Below are 15,355 nucleotides of genomic sequence, written 5' to 3'. Positions count from 1 at the left end.
TGCTTCCGACTGACATCATATCTGTCCAGACAGCAGCACAGATGGTGAATGCCAACTATCCAACAGAATTTCGGTATTCCATGGATAATAACCTCCTGTCCCCAGATCAGAGAATTTTTTACGAGGAAAATGGGTTTCTCGTGATTAAAAATCTGGTTTCAGACAGAGACATTGAAGAATTCAGAGTGCATATATCGTCTTCTGTCAGCAGACTGTTGATTGCATGTTTTGCCTTGAAAGGTTTGAAGGAATGAGTTTGAAAGGATCTGCAGGAAAGAGGTGTCAGTTCCAGGATTGATAATTATGAGAGACGTTGCCATCGCTAAATCTGAATTTGTTCCAGACCAGAAAGCCATCACTAAGATACAGGACTTTCAGAATGACGAAGAGCTTTTCAGATACTGCAGTCTGCCTCAGATTTTAAAATATGTGCAGTGTTTCACCGGACCAAACATCATGGCCATGCATACTATACTGATAAACAAGCCTCCAGATCCAGGTAAAAAGTCTTCTCGTCATCCAATGCATCAGGACCTACACTATTTTCCATTTAGGCCCCTCAGATCAAATTGTTTGTGCATGGACTGCAATGGAGAGGATAGACCGCAGCAATGGCTGCCTAGTAGCCCTTCCAGGAACGCATAGAGTCCTTGAAACAGCATGACTACCCTGAATGGGAGGGGGGTGTAAATAAGATATATCATGGTGTGCGTGACTATGATAAAAGCCTTCCAAGGGTCCATCTCGTTATGGAGAAAGGGGACACTGTTTTCTTTCATCCAGTACTTATTCATGGATCTGGAATGAACAGGACATCAGGATTCCGCAAGGCAATTTCTTGCCATGATGCAAGCTCCAATTGTGAGTACATTGATGTGAAGGGTACGACTCAAGAAAACATTGAAAAGGAAATTGCAGAAATTCTAGTGAAAAGGATTGGACCCGGAATAGAGTTATCCTTTAAAGATGTTTGGCAGCTGAGAGCACGACTTGTACAAGGAGAAAGAATAAACCTTTGAAACACAGCGAGCTGAAGAGCGGGATCATGCAGCAACCTTTAACAGTAAAATAACTGTTTTAATGTCATTTAATGCCTTCTAATATACGCAGAAGCTAGTACCGTATGGTGAAATGGCAAACACTAGTGATTGTTGAATTGTCTTCTCTAAGCGTCAACAAAGCTACTGTATTGGCCGATTCGAAATTGTGATGAGTGTAACTGCTACATGGTGATGACAAAGGTGAAATACATACCGCAGATGCATTTTAATCAGAATTGGTGATATCTTGACAAATGAACACTTGCTTATTAAATAAAAATTATGAAAATCATCACAACCTAGTCTCGAAATTAGCCTTCAGAAATAATACACTATTGACAGCGTGGGGATAAATAATTTGATTGCAGGTGTCCTGTCGTATGTTTTGGAAGAATTAACAAATGTCACTCACTCAAAACTAAATGGGGAGTTTAACGTCCATCCATCCTTCTCAGGCAGAACATGAAACTCAAAAAAAGCATTTATAAACATTTAATAAAAAGATAACTTTTAGATCTTTTCGTGGAATATTTCAAATAAAATTGTACTACTCACTTTAAAAAATAAAAAAAAATCCTGGGATGTGTCAAAAATCAAAGACGATGCGGGCCACGGGAGGTGAGGCACCTAATAAACAAATCAATGTGTCCGTTCTTTACTGCGCAAGGGAGGTGATGCATTGATTCTTTCCTCACAGAAAGGCAATGCGATAGTTCCTCACTGACAGGGGAGGTGATGCGTTGATTCTTTTCTCACAGGAGAGGCAATGCGTCGGTTCCTTACTGGCAGGGGTGGTGGTACGTCAATTCTTTCCTCGCAGAAAAGGCGATGCATTGATTTTCAGACACTCAGCCTCAGTTCCTTACTGCGGTGCGAGGTTGATGAGAAAGTGACACCCAGGGACGATGCATGGAAAATCCAAAGGTGCTGTGTTGATGGAGCCACGGTGAAACATGTGCTGCGTCGATTCTGCAGCGCCGAGACAGGCGCTGCATCGATTTTTCAGCTGCGGTGCATTGGTGTGTGCATTTCCTCCCTCTGATCACCAGCTTACACTTCCAAGGGACTGGATTTGGCACCACTTGGTAAGTTGAGATTCTCAACAGAAGAGCCCAGGCACTGGCAGATGAAGTCTATGTCCCTGAGACTTATCAACAGGAGGAACGCTCAGTTCTAGCTCTTGGAGAACCTTGGAAAGCAGGATGTGGAAATTAAAGTTAAGTCCTTTCACTCCCAGGACAGAAGCAGCAGGCCAGCACAGCAAAGCAACACACAGAGTGGCAGTCCCTCCTATGGCATCCAGCTGTTCTTCCTGTCAGAATGTCCTCAGTCCTGAAGTGTTGTAACTTTGTGGGGTCAGAGGACCAGTACCTATAGCCATTTATGACTTTGAAGGAGGCAAACATCAAAAAGAAGTCTTTGTAAAGCACAAGACCCTGCCTTTCCCTGCCCTAGCCCCAGACACACTCCAGTGGGTTGGAGACTGCTTTGTGTTAGGACAGGCACATCCCTATTCAGGTGCAAGCATCAGCTCCTCCCACCACTCTAGCTCAGGCAGACTCATCAGGAAATGCAGGGCACACCTCGGCTCCCTTTGTGTGACTGCCTAGAGTGAATTCAGAAACAGCTCAACTGTCATCCTTACCCAGACGCATATTCCACAGAGCAGCAGAGGCATAGAATGGTTAAGCAAGAAAATTACCACTTTCTAAAAGTGGCACTTTCAAACCTACAATTCAAAAATCAACTTCACCAAAAGTTGTATTTTTAAATTGTGAGTTCAGAAATCCCAAACTCTATATCTCTATCTGCTCTCAATGGGAAATTACACTTAAAAGACATTTCAATGCAATCCACATATTACCCTATGGGAGAGATAGGCCTTGAAGGAGTGACAACCGAATTTAGCAATATTTCACTATCAGGAAATGTAAAACACACCACTGCATGCTCTACCTTTTCAAAGTACTGCACCCTGCCCATGGGGCTGTTTTCGGCCTACATCAGGGGTGACTTGCATATAGTAAAAGGGAAGACCTGGAAGAAGGTGAAATTATTTCTCATGATCCAGAGTTTGATGGACAGCATATTGCACATGGTTTTGACACTTCCCCAGAGTGGGAATTATTGTCATCAAACGGTATGCCTCCTCCTAAGGTCACCTCATATCACACAGTGATTGGGAAGCCTGCAGACATGGTGGAGTTGTCCCTTCCTACAGCAGAAATTAAACCTAAATTCTTGACTGAAGTGCTACATTCTGCTTCCTCTGTGTCAGAACCACTATTACCTCTTAATGAGGCCTTATCTGAGCATGTTTTGGACATTTGGCAGAAACCTTTGTCAACACTGGCAGTGCATCAACCAATCGAAGGTACAAGACTGCTCCAGGGATTCTGTGTTTTTAAGCATTCATCCATCACCTGGAAGTTTAGTGGTTCAAGCTTCCTGTTTCTCGAAGATAACTCCTGAGTCCTTTGCAACTTCTCCAGTGGATAGGGAGTCCAAGAAATGGAGCAATCTGCAAAGAACGTATTTTCTTTGGGTAGTATGGCTCTGAAGTTGGCCAACGCTATTTGTCTTTTGGGGGAGATATGTTCATGCCTTGATGGACTGTGCCTGGGCACCGGTTCCAAAATCCCGGATGATGATCAAGGACACTTTGTAGAGCTGCTAAATGACAGCCAGGCATCAATGAGGCAGGTTACTTAGTCAGCCTTGGACATGGCTGATTCGGTGGCCAGAGCAATGGGGACCTCGACTGCTACATGGAGACACGTTTGGTTGTGGGGATCTGGATTCTTACCTGGCATAGAGCCCCCTCTGATGGATTTACCCTTCAATGGTACAAAACTATTTGATGCCAAAAAAGATTCTCCCCTTGAGAGATTCAAGAACAACAAAGCATCATCAAGATCTTTAGGCCTGCAATCTCAGCCCAGAGACTACAGGTTGTAATGCAAGTTCGAATGGTTTGACCAGAACGATTCCTTTCCTGCCAGGCAGCAGTTTCATCAGCAGCAGCAATTCCACTTTACAAGCCCTACAGAGCATGTGGCAAAGGGAGACAGTGAGGAGCCACCCATCAGCCTTCCTCCTGCTCTTCTTCCCCAGCCAGCTTCACAGGAAAGCAGACCTAGTTCTACCTTCTTGGAGCTTGCGCTGCCAGTGGGAGGACGTTTGTCCCATTTTCTACCACAATGGAGGTCCATACCATTAGACCTATGGGTGTTGAGTATTGTAGAAAATGGATACACCCTATCCTTCCAAGAAGTTCCCCCATCCTTTCCTCCCAACAAGGTGTTTGTTCAGAAGAAAATCTTGTGCTCCTCCAGCAGGAGGTTGAATCCCTACTTCAAAAGGGCACACTGGAGTTGGTTCCAGAGCAGTAATGGGGTCAGTGATGTTACTCAGAGTACTTCCTGATTCCCCCAAAAAGATGGTTGTTTACTTCCAAAGGTAGACCTCAGGGTTTTGAATTGGTTCCTCAAGCAGAAAAAGTTCAAAATGCTGACCCGGGTACAGGTGCTTCTTGCTCTGGACAAGGAAAACTGGATGCTTTCAATCAATTTGCAGGATGCCTATTTTTACATTCTTATTCTGCAGTTGCACAGGAAGTATCTCCGTTTCACTGTGGGGTTCTCAACATTATTATTTTGCAGTCCTTCCATTTGGGCTTACTTCCGCATGTTGAGTCTTCATGAAGGTGATGGCAGTGCTGGCAGTGCATCTCAGAGGGTGGGGAACACCAGTATTCCCTTACCGGACCGGTAAGTTTACAGAAATGGAGTTGCGTTACTTGCAGTTGACAACTCAGTTGTTGTACAACCTGGGCTTTTCCATAAACATGCCCAAGTCTTACCTAGAGCCCTCTCAGCACACCCTGTTCACAGGGGCAGTACTAGACTTTACAGTGAATCGTGCCTACCCTCCTCCTCCTCAGAGAATTCTGGACATTTAGCCCAGGTTGATGGTGAAGACCAGGAGCTGGCTATGCAGCACAGGAACAGGAGAAGAGTTCCAGGAGTGATGCAGTCGATGTCCCACTTCGGGAGAGGAGTAGCAGTCAGTCAGTGATGTGGAAAAACCACCAGCGAGCCTTGGCAAAGGCAAAAGTTGCAGATGAAGAGTTGAAGAGCTGCCCGGGACCAGGAAGGTCCAGGGGGACTCAGCCCAGGAAGGGGAGCCCCAAGTGATCCTCAGCAGTGAGGAGATTCAGAAGTCGAGGATGCAGCCTCCACAAGCACCCGACACAGGTGCTACAGTGCGGCCAACTCAGCACACTTGGAGAGGACTCCCACATTGCTGGAGCAGCAGGCAGGACACTGTGCTTTGCAGGAAAGAGTGCTGGAGGCTGGGGCTACATGGAGGCTAAAGATCCCTTGGAAGAAGAGCCAACAAGCCTTGGTAGCTGCAAGAGCCGCAGTGCACAGGGGTACTTTCCTGCAAGGAGAGGCAAGGACTTACCGTCTCCCAAGTTGGACAGTGGGTAGAGAAGACCAAGGGAACCACTCTAGACCACAACCTGTGTTGCAGGATCCATGAAGTATTGCAGGAGAGAAGATCCATGCAGCCAGTTGTTGTTGCAGTTGGTGCCTGCGGATGCAGGGGAGTGACTCCTTCACTCCAAGGGCGATTCCTTCTTGCTTCTTGTCCAGGCTGAAGACTCGTTGCCCTCAGAGGATGCACAGCCAGGGAAATGTTGCAGTTGCTGGAAGGAGCCAGAGAAACAATGTTGCAAAGCGGAGTCATCACTGGAGTTGCAGATTGTTGGTTCCTGGAGGGTCCAGTTGCAATCCCGGTGGCCAGAAGACAAAGTAAACGATGCAGAGGAGTCCTGCTGGAATCCTGCCCATGAATCTGAGGACTCACCCAAAAGGGAGAACCTAAATAGCCAAGGAATGGAGATTGGTCACCTGGCAGGGTGACCACCTATCAGGAAGGGACTGTGACATCACCTGCCTGACCTGGCCACTCAGATGCTCCCAGGGGCCTCTGCCCACCTTGGATTCGAGATGGCAAAATCAAGGGCCGCCTGGAGGAGATGATGGTGATGGACAGGGTAGTGGTCAGTCCCCTTTCCATTGTTCAGTTTCATGCCAGAGCAGGGACCGGGGGTACCTGGACTGGTGCAAACCAGTTTATGTAAGGAGGGCACCAAATGTGCCCTTAAAAGCTTACTGGTGGCTGGGGGAAGCTACTCCTCCCAAGAATGTAACACCTAGTTCCAAAGGAGAAATGTTGTTGCCTCCTACTCCTAAAGGAAATCCTTTGTTCTACTTTCCTGGGCTTGAGCTGGTCAAGCATCAAGAGGGCAGAAACCTGTCTATATGATGGCAGCACCGCAGCCTGCTCTGGAAAACCCTGCAAACTGGTATGAGCAAAACTGGGGGTCCTCTAAGGAGCCCTCAGAGTGCATGGAATCATACAATCAATACTGGCAACAGTATTGGGGTCTAATTCCAGCATGTTCGATACCAAACATGTCCAGGTTGGAAGTTATGATTATATAGCTGGACACAGGCAGTGACCTGTGTCCAGTACACAGGTATGTCGCGTAGACTCTCATTATTCTAATGAGACTACTGGATTTTGAGCAGCAGAATCGCCTGTGGTGTGGGAGACTGAGTCTAATCCACTGCGGATGACACCTGTCGCTCCAATCCGGGTTTTGCTCCAGCCAACTAGCAGTGCCTCATCCCTACCAAAGGATAGTGATGATTGGGCAGCCGAGCGCATGACATACTAGGCTTCTCAGGGAAGTTGTGGTCACTCAGGTCGCATCCGGTTGTCTCATTTACAATTCAGTCTCATATATAAATACCAAACACAGGCAGTATATGTTTCAATAATGAGTTTAATAAAATGACTGCATCTTAGATAGCAAAGCGTGAGCTGCAATAACCAGGAAGGCACAACATGAATTAAAATTGTGACGAGAAGAGTGAAGCATAAAAACAACGCTATCATATTGTCACTATAATCGAGGGACTATTTCCTATCTAGGTTGTAATTTGAGCACAGCATGTTAAGCTCTAATTCTGCCTTTCAGGTTCCCCTGGGAAGACATCAACCCCCATACCTGAGCAAAGGTCTGTGGTCTGCATTAGCATCTGTAGCAAAGCATTCAGCAATCAGCATACAGTCGTGGTTCCCTGGCTGGAATCTCCCTCTAACGTGTAAGGGTCAAGGAAGTGTTTATATAATAACACAGCTGATGTTCTGAGAAAATGTCCCTACGTAAGGATGCGTATTTTCTACGAACGTTGAAGACTAAACTTCTACCACGTTCACCGACAATGTACCGAACTGCAGCCTTGAATGAAGCACAGAGTGATCAAGAATGTCTTGTTTGAGAACTGAGTGCTGGCCTAGGCAAAACCAGTTAGATAGATGAAAATAAACAAGACCATACAAAATGGTTATTATTATAATAATAAAGCGAAGCTGAATAAAATATATCTTGGTTAGAGTGCACAGCCGCCTAGTGTGTTAAAATAACGTGCATGGAGCTATAACTAAAATGGCTACACAACACCCTCCCCTTGTCGGTTGAAAGTGGTTCAAAGCCAAAGCTAAAATTGTATTGCTAAAAAGCCCAACCTAGGATATAAATAAAAGCAAAATCAATTCTGACAAGTTGAAGGGACACACAATCATCCTACATGACAATTTAAAACATGAGCATGTGGCATAAAACCGAATTTGAAGGGCATCTCAATTTAGAAAAGTTCCAATCTAGGTACGAGTCATGGAGAATAGGAGATCTTCCACTTCGGCCGATGTTAAAATCGGAAAGTCCTTGCCAAGAAGGATCAAGGAGCAGGTGTGTTCCGTAGCCCCAGTGTCAACCAAGGCGGCATCCCGTGGTGTGCCCAGTGATGAGTCATGAACAACTTCCTCCAGGAAGGGTAACTCATAAGTAGCTTCACGTAGCAAACGCAACCTCAATGCGCATATCCGGTAATTAACCCTCAGTGAGAACATCAACAGATCAGCGTCCACTGCAGGAAAGCGCTCCTGCGAAAGACAGATTTCCAGTGCATGTTCAAAAGAGCACCAGATGCACCGAAACAGGGGCTGCACACAATGCAAAATCGGTCTGAAGGACAAAGACCAGCCACACTCCAATTGCTCCAGGAGTGTTGCTCCAAAATACTGCATCATACGTTCACGACACAGCTGCGCTGATAGGAGCGCCGTCATTTCTCCTCGTTGCGGCGGGACAGCCATTGCGCATAAAAAACAGCAACAGCAGGATGCCAGCTAATAAAGCCAAAGTTATGGGAAATCCCCCGAAAATACTAGAGAAAATTGAGTGGATAGCTGAAGGTATCAAACCGAATACGGAGGAGAAGGTGTGAATGAAACCAGAACCAACAGCTTTGAAAAAATGTGCGGTTCCAGTTGTACTGGACGCATTAAAGATTCATCCCACGAGTTCACCAAAGTGTCTCGGAAAGTTTGTATTTAACAGGGACTGTATTTCTGCTGATGACCTTGCCACTTGAAGTGCATAGGTCTCGCGCGCAGATGTAAGGGCCACATGCTTTTGAAACAGTAAAGCCTTGAGTCTGCTCAACTTGTCAAAATTCACATTTGAAGTAGCAATTTGAGGCCAAATATCAGCTACCTCCTTAATTTTAGTGGGGGGACAGGGTATGTTGCCGCAGCATGTAACGACCTTAGAGACCAAAACAATGTAAACTATTCCGGCTCGCAAGCCACAACAGTCTTCACCATTGAGGAGGACATAGCTGCTGTTTGAAAGCACCTGGAACTTAGGTCTAATCAAGGGGACTGGAACTTCCTTCAGATAACAAGCCAAGTTCGCAGCAGAGGCGTTACACGCCACATGCAAGGATAGCTGTTTACAAACCATCGAATGGCTGACTGAAGTCTCGCAATCTCTACCGCTAAGAAAGACTTCTTTCATGCCATTGAAGCATTTGTACGAGAAGGAAAGCTCCCACACCTCATGGATGTAATTATCTCCCAGCTTTTCATATCTGCCTACTGGAATGTGTTTTAAACAGGAGGTGAATTGAAGTGTTGAAATAGGCAGAGTAATGACCCTATGTATTAACCATTCAGCAGATGGTATTTCGTCCACAGTAAAAGGCAACTTTTCTAATTTCTCGATGTTAAGCATGACATAAGTTGCTTCCTTCTTAGCCATTAGTTGTTGTGGTCGCGTTAAATTAAAGGGAGAAAATATTTCCCTTGCACTCACATACTGCCAGGGAACGCGACCCGCCTTCAATGTTTGAAGCGTCCAGCCCAACTGCATAATGGACCTGATCTGACTCTGTCCATGGTGTAAAGAAGACATATCTGATTGTATAATGTCTATAGCAGAAGAGACAATATTATTTATGGTATATATCCAGTTGGACAAGGTGTTAATCCCATTATCCACAATAGCTAATGCCTTTTTTAGATTTTCCTGATCTATTTGCCTTAACCGGGCAGCAGCATCCTGTTGGGAAAGCTTCCAAATTTCATTATATACTGCATATAAGAAACACTTCCTACATGGTGTTCTGGGGCCTAACAAGCCCCAGTAGTGTTAGACAGGAGACTGAGGTGTTCTCTAACCGCATTTAGTGAGGATGATCTTAACCATTGCTGGCACAATTTTCCCACACTATGGGCCTGATTACAACTTTGGAGGAGGTGTTAATCCATCCCAAATGTGACGGATATACCACCAGCCGTATTACGAGTTCCATAGGATATAATATACTCGTAATACGGCTGGTGGTAAATCTGTCACTTTACCGTCACTTTTGGGACGGATTAACACCTCCTCCAAAGTTGTAATCAGGCCCTATATGTTGTAACTATACCCGCATGTTCGGATGATATATAGCGAGGGTCTGGCCTACTCGTACTAAAGCCCCCAGAGGAGTTAATAAAACATTGATGACACCTATTGGTATCTATTGGCCACAATAACCACCCGCCAGGACGTGTCAGTGATGCATTAAACGTATCATTCTGGACCCATTCGTTGAGCTGATCTTCAGTTGCATTGATATATTGTTGCCATTTATAAAACTTTGCGGGGGCAGGTATACTGGGCATGTTTAATTCCTTAATTTTAGCTAAGCCTAAACAACTTATTTGTTGTACTGTTTCATTTAAAAAGATAATTTGTACAGGAATAAGGCATGCTCTAAACAAAGCTTTGCCAATTTTTTGTTTCCCATATACTTTTCAGAGTATGTTTTAGAGCTCCTCTGTGGTGGAGTCAGACAATGTTCCCATTGTGTATAATTAAAAACAGTTTTGGGGCTGCTAGCTCTATGTATGAAATGGTGTCCGTAATAATTATAGCAAAACATATCACCATAATTTCCTTCAAATTGATAAACATCTTCGTTTTCAAAGACAGTATAATATTGCAATTCAGTCATCATAGAATCAACTGTTTTGACATCCCAATCATCAGAAACAATGCCTGGTATCACTATATCATTCATTGATATTTGGAACAGATATGGTATTTGAATGACTTCCGTGGGACCATATATATCAAACATTACTTTGTCCCAAACAATCCCATCAGGAATTGGTACTGCGGAAATGTTCACAAAGGATAAGTCTCTTCAGACTTTATGTGATGAAAAATGTGGTTTTAAAACCTCCTCCACCAGTGAACTGTTGGTTTTTCAGGAAGAAAGTGACCATGTATTAATAAGAAAAAGGTGATGACAAAACCAATCTAAAGTAGAAAGGCTAGGACTGTCAAAGAGAGCCATAGATAGATGGAAAAATAAAATACGTTTCTTTAAGCCAGTTTTTTAGCTTATCTGCACTTGACAAGTCAGCTGCCGAAGAGGCGAATGAGTCTGAGAAGTCATTGTTGAAATCGGCAAAATATCCAGAGGCAGTTCATGCAAATGGTGGATGTTAGAAATTGGGTTTTTGGTTGGCAGTCAGGTTACTCCCTGTCCAAGCAAAAGCCCTCACTCTAGTCAGGGTAAGTCACACACAATCCAAGATTATCCTGTGCCCACCCTCTGGTAGCTTGGCATGAGCAGTCAGGCTTAACTTAGAAGGCAATGTGTATAGTAGTTGTGCAATAAATCATACAATACCACCATATAGCACCACAAAAATACACCACACAGTGTTTAGAAAAATATATAATGTTTATCAGGATAATTGTAGGTCAAAACGAATAAAGTTGCAATGTGAATTTGTAAAGATATCACTGAAAAGTGATATAAAGTATCTTAAGTCTTTAAAAAGCAAACAAAGTCTCTTTCAAGCACAAAGTACCTAGTTTGGAGTGGAAAATCTCCTCAGAGGGCCACAGAAGAAGAGATGCGTGGAAAAAGGGTGTGTGCGTCGATTTCTCCCCAGCACACACGGACTCGCGTCGTTATTTTTCACGAGGGGAAGTCGTGCATTGTTTTCCGGCGCGCGGACAGTCTCTTTCTGTGGATCGCGGGGATTACCAGATGTCCCGGGTCTGTGCATGGATTTTCCTGCTTGTTTTCCGGCTGCGCGTCGTTCTGCGGGGCTGAGCGTCGAAATTTCGATCTCACAGCAGGCGTCGCGGCGATTTCTCCTCTGGAGGTCGGGCGGCGTTGTTCTTGCGAAGCCGTGCGTCGAAGTGAAGTTCCGGTCGTCCCGAAGGCGTCGCGTCGATCAGCGTCGTGTGTGGCTTTTATCTCGCCGCGGAACAAGCTGTGCGTCGAAAATTTCGGCGCACGGAGCATCCAAGTGAAAAAGAGAAGTCTTTTTGGTCCTGAGACTTCAGGGAACAGGAGGCAAGCTCTATCCAAGCCCTTGGAGAGCACTTTCACAGCCAGACAAGTGTTCAGCAAGGCAGCAGGCCAACAGCAAGGCAGCAGTCCTTTGTCGAAAGCAGACAGGTGAGTCCTTTGAGCAGCCAGGCAGTTCTTCTTGGCAGGATGTAGTTTCTGGTTCAGGTTTCTTCTCCAACAAGTGTCTGATGAGGTAGGGCAGAGGCCCTGTTTTATACCCAAATGTGCCTTTGAAGTGGGGGAGACTTCAAAGAGTGGCTAAGAAGTGCACCAGGTCCCCTTTCAGTTCAATCCTGTCTGCCAGGGTCCCAGTAGGGGGTGTGGCAGTCCTTTGTGTGAGAGCAGGCCCTCCACCCTCCCAGCCCAGGAAGACCCATTCGAAATGCAGATGTATGCAAGTGAGGCTTAGTACCCTGTGTTTGGGGTGTGTCTGAGTGAATGCACAAGGAGCTGTCAACTAAGCCCAGCCAGACGTGGATTGTAAGGCACAGAAAGATTTAAGTGCAAAGAAATGCTCACTTTCTAAAAGGGTCATTTCTAGAATAGTAATATTAAATCCAACTTCACCAGTCAGCAGGACTTTATATTACCATTCTGGCCATACTAAATATGACCTTCCTACTCCTTTCAGATCAGCAGCTACCACTTCAATACTGTATGAGGGCAGCCCCAATGTTAGCCTATGAAGGGAGCAGGCCTCACAGTAGTGCAAAAACGAATTTAGGAGTTTTACACTGCCAGGATATGTAAACTACACAGGTACATTTCCTGCATTTCACCCACACAGCACCCTGCTCTAGGGGTTACCTAGGGCACACATTAGAGGTGACTTATATGTGGAGAAAGGGGAGGTTTAGGCTTGGCAAGTACTTTTAAATGCCAAGTCGAGGTGACAGTGAAACTGCACACACAAGCCTTGCAGTGGCAGGCCTGAGACAAGGAAAAGGGGCTACTTAAGTGGTTGGCACAACCAGTGCTGCATGCCCACTAGTAGCATTTAATCTACCGGTCCTAGGCACAGAGAGTGCACATTACTAGGGGCTTATAAATAAATTAAATAGTCCAGTCAGGTATGATTCAAGGTTACCATTTTTTAAGGGAGAGAGCATATGCACTTTAGCACTGGTTAGCAGTGGTAAAGTGCGCAGAGTCTAAAAGCCAGCAAAAACAGTGTCCAAAAAGTGGAGGGAGGCAGGCAAAAAGTTAGGGGTGACCACCCTAAGGCTGTCAGGTCTAACATGTGTCCCCCCCAGCTGACAGTGGGGAGAGCTACCCGACCTCCTGGGAGCTCTCATCACTAAGGCGGAAGTATCTGGAGAGACCATCAGCATTGGCGTGGTCAACCCCGGGGCGATGTTCCACCGTAAAGTCCATCCCCTGTAGGGAAATGGACCACCTCAAGAGTTTTGGATTCTCACCCCTCATCTGCATGAGCCATCTGAGGGGCCTGTGGTCTGTCTGAACCCGGAAGTGAGTCCCAAACAGGTAGGGTCTTAGCTTCTTCAGTGCCCAGACCACAGCAAAAGCTTCTCTTTCAATAGCACTCCACCTCTGTTCCTGTGGTAATAGCCTTCTGCTAATAAAGACTACTGGTTGGTCTAGGCCCTCTTCATTTAGCTGTGCTAGGACCGCCCCTATGCCATGCTCTGAAGCGTCTGTCTGCACGATAAATTCCTGGGAGTAGTCAGGGGCCTTGAGCACGGGGGCCGTGCACATGGCTTCCCTCAGGGAGTCAAAGGCTTTCTGACAAGCCTCTGTCCAATTCACCAACCTAGGTTGTTTCTTGGAAGTGAGTTCTGTCAAGGGTGACACAATGGTACCATAGCCCTTGACAAATCTGCGGTAGTATCGGGTGAGGCCTAAAAAGGCTCTCACCTCAGTCTGAGTTCTAGGTGGTTGCCAGGCCTTGATAGTTTCAATCTTGGCCTGGAGTGGCTGCACCTTGCCACCACCCACTAGGTGTCCCAAGTACACCGCGGAACCCTGCCCAATCTGGCACTTACTAGCCTTGATGGTCAGGCCTGCCTGTTGCAGGGCCTGAAGCACCTCCTTGAGGTGGAGCAGGTGTTCCTCCCAGCTGGAACTGTAGACAGCTATGTCATCCAGGTAGGCTGCACAGAAGGCATCCTTGCCAGCTAGGACCCCGTTAACCAACCGTTGGAAGGTAGCGGGGGCAATTTTCAATCCAAATGGCATCACCCGGAACTGGTAATGGCCATCAGGGGTTGAAAATGCGGATCTCTCTTTAGCCCCCTCAGTCAGGGCGATCTGCCAGTACCCTGAAGTAAGATCAAACGTACTCAGGAACTTGGCAGCGCCCAGCCTGTCAACGAGCTCATCAGCTCGGGGGATGGGGTGAGCATCAGTCCGGGTGACTGAGTTGGGACCCCGGTACTCCACACAGAACCGGAGTTCTGGCTTCGCACCTGGGGCAGTAGCCTTAGGGACCAACACCACTGGGCTGGCCCAGGGACTACTGGATTTCTCGATAACCCTTAAAGCTAACCTCTTGGAGACCTCCTCCTTGATGCTGGCTTTCACCTTATCCGATAACCTGTAAATTTTGTTCTTCACAGGGCGACTGTCACCGGTGTCAATGTCATGAACACAGAGGTGGGTCAGTCCAGGAGTAAGGGAGAACAGGGGGGAGAACTGCTCCAACAGCTCATAGCAGTCTCCTTTCTGGTTTAGAGTCAGGGAGTCAGAGAGGATGACCCCTTTCACTGACCCATCACCTTCCTGGGCAGAGAGGAGGTCGGGGAGAGGTTCACTCTCCTCTTCCATTCCTTCATCTGTGACCAGAAGCATGTTGACCTCAGACCTCTCAAAATGAGCCTTTAGCCGGTTGACATGGAGCACCCTTAGGGGGTTCCTAGGGGTTTGGAGGTCCACTAGGTAAGTGGCCTCCCCTTTCCGCTCCTTTACTTAAAATGGGCCAGACCAGCGGTCCTGGAGAGCTCTAGGCTCTACTGGCTCCATTACCCACACTGTGTCTCCAGGTTGAAACTCTACCAGGGTGGCCTTCTGGTCATACCAGCGTTTCATTAGCTCTTGACTGGCCTCAAGGTAACTTTGGGCCTCTTTCCAGAAGCGGGTCATCTGGTTGCGGAGGGCCAACATGTAGCTGACCACATCCTGAGGGGGTGCCTTTGGAGCTCTCTCCAACCCCTCCTTGACAATGCTTAAGGGTCCCCTGACAGGGTACCCATAGAGAAGCTCAAAGGGACTGAAACCCACCCCCCTCTGGGGGACCTCTCGGTAAGCAAAGAGAAGGCATGGTAAGAGGACGTCCCACTTACGCCTCATGGCCTCAGGGAGGCCACCAATCATGCCTTTCAAGGTCTTGTTGAATCTCTCCACAAGACCATTAGATTGGGAGTGATAGGGTGTGGTGAACTTGTAGGTTACACCACACGCATCCCACAGAGACTTTATGTATGCAGACATGAAGTTAGTGCCTCTGTCAGACACTATCTCCTTTGGGAATCCCACACGGGTAAATATCCCCATCAGAGTTCTGGTCACCACCAGTGCAGT

The 15,355-nt window shown here is 46.5% G+C and overlaps 1 pseudogene; it reads left to right on the top strand.

The window, feature by feature from the left end:
• The first annotated feature begins 252 nt into the window (after nt 1-252).
• LOC138283249 (phytanoyl-CoA dioxygenase, peroxisomal-like) lies at nt 253-1,082 on the top strand (annotated as a pseudogene).
• The last annotated feature ends 14,273 nt before the right edge of the window (nt 1,083-15,355 follow it).

The sequence above is a fragment of the Pleurodeles waltl genome, chromosome 3_1 (assembly GCF_031143425.1).
Source record: "Pleurodeles waltl isolate 20211129_DDA chromosome 3_1, aPleWal1.hap1.20221129, whole genome shotgun sequence".
Classification (NCBI taxonomy): Eukaryota; Metazoa; Chordata; class Amphibia; order Caudata; family Salamandridae; genus Pleurodeles; species Pleurodeles waltl.
The sequence above is the reverse complement of the archived record's forward strand: the minus strand, read 5'-3'. Positions and strand labels throughout refer to the sequence as shown.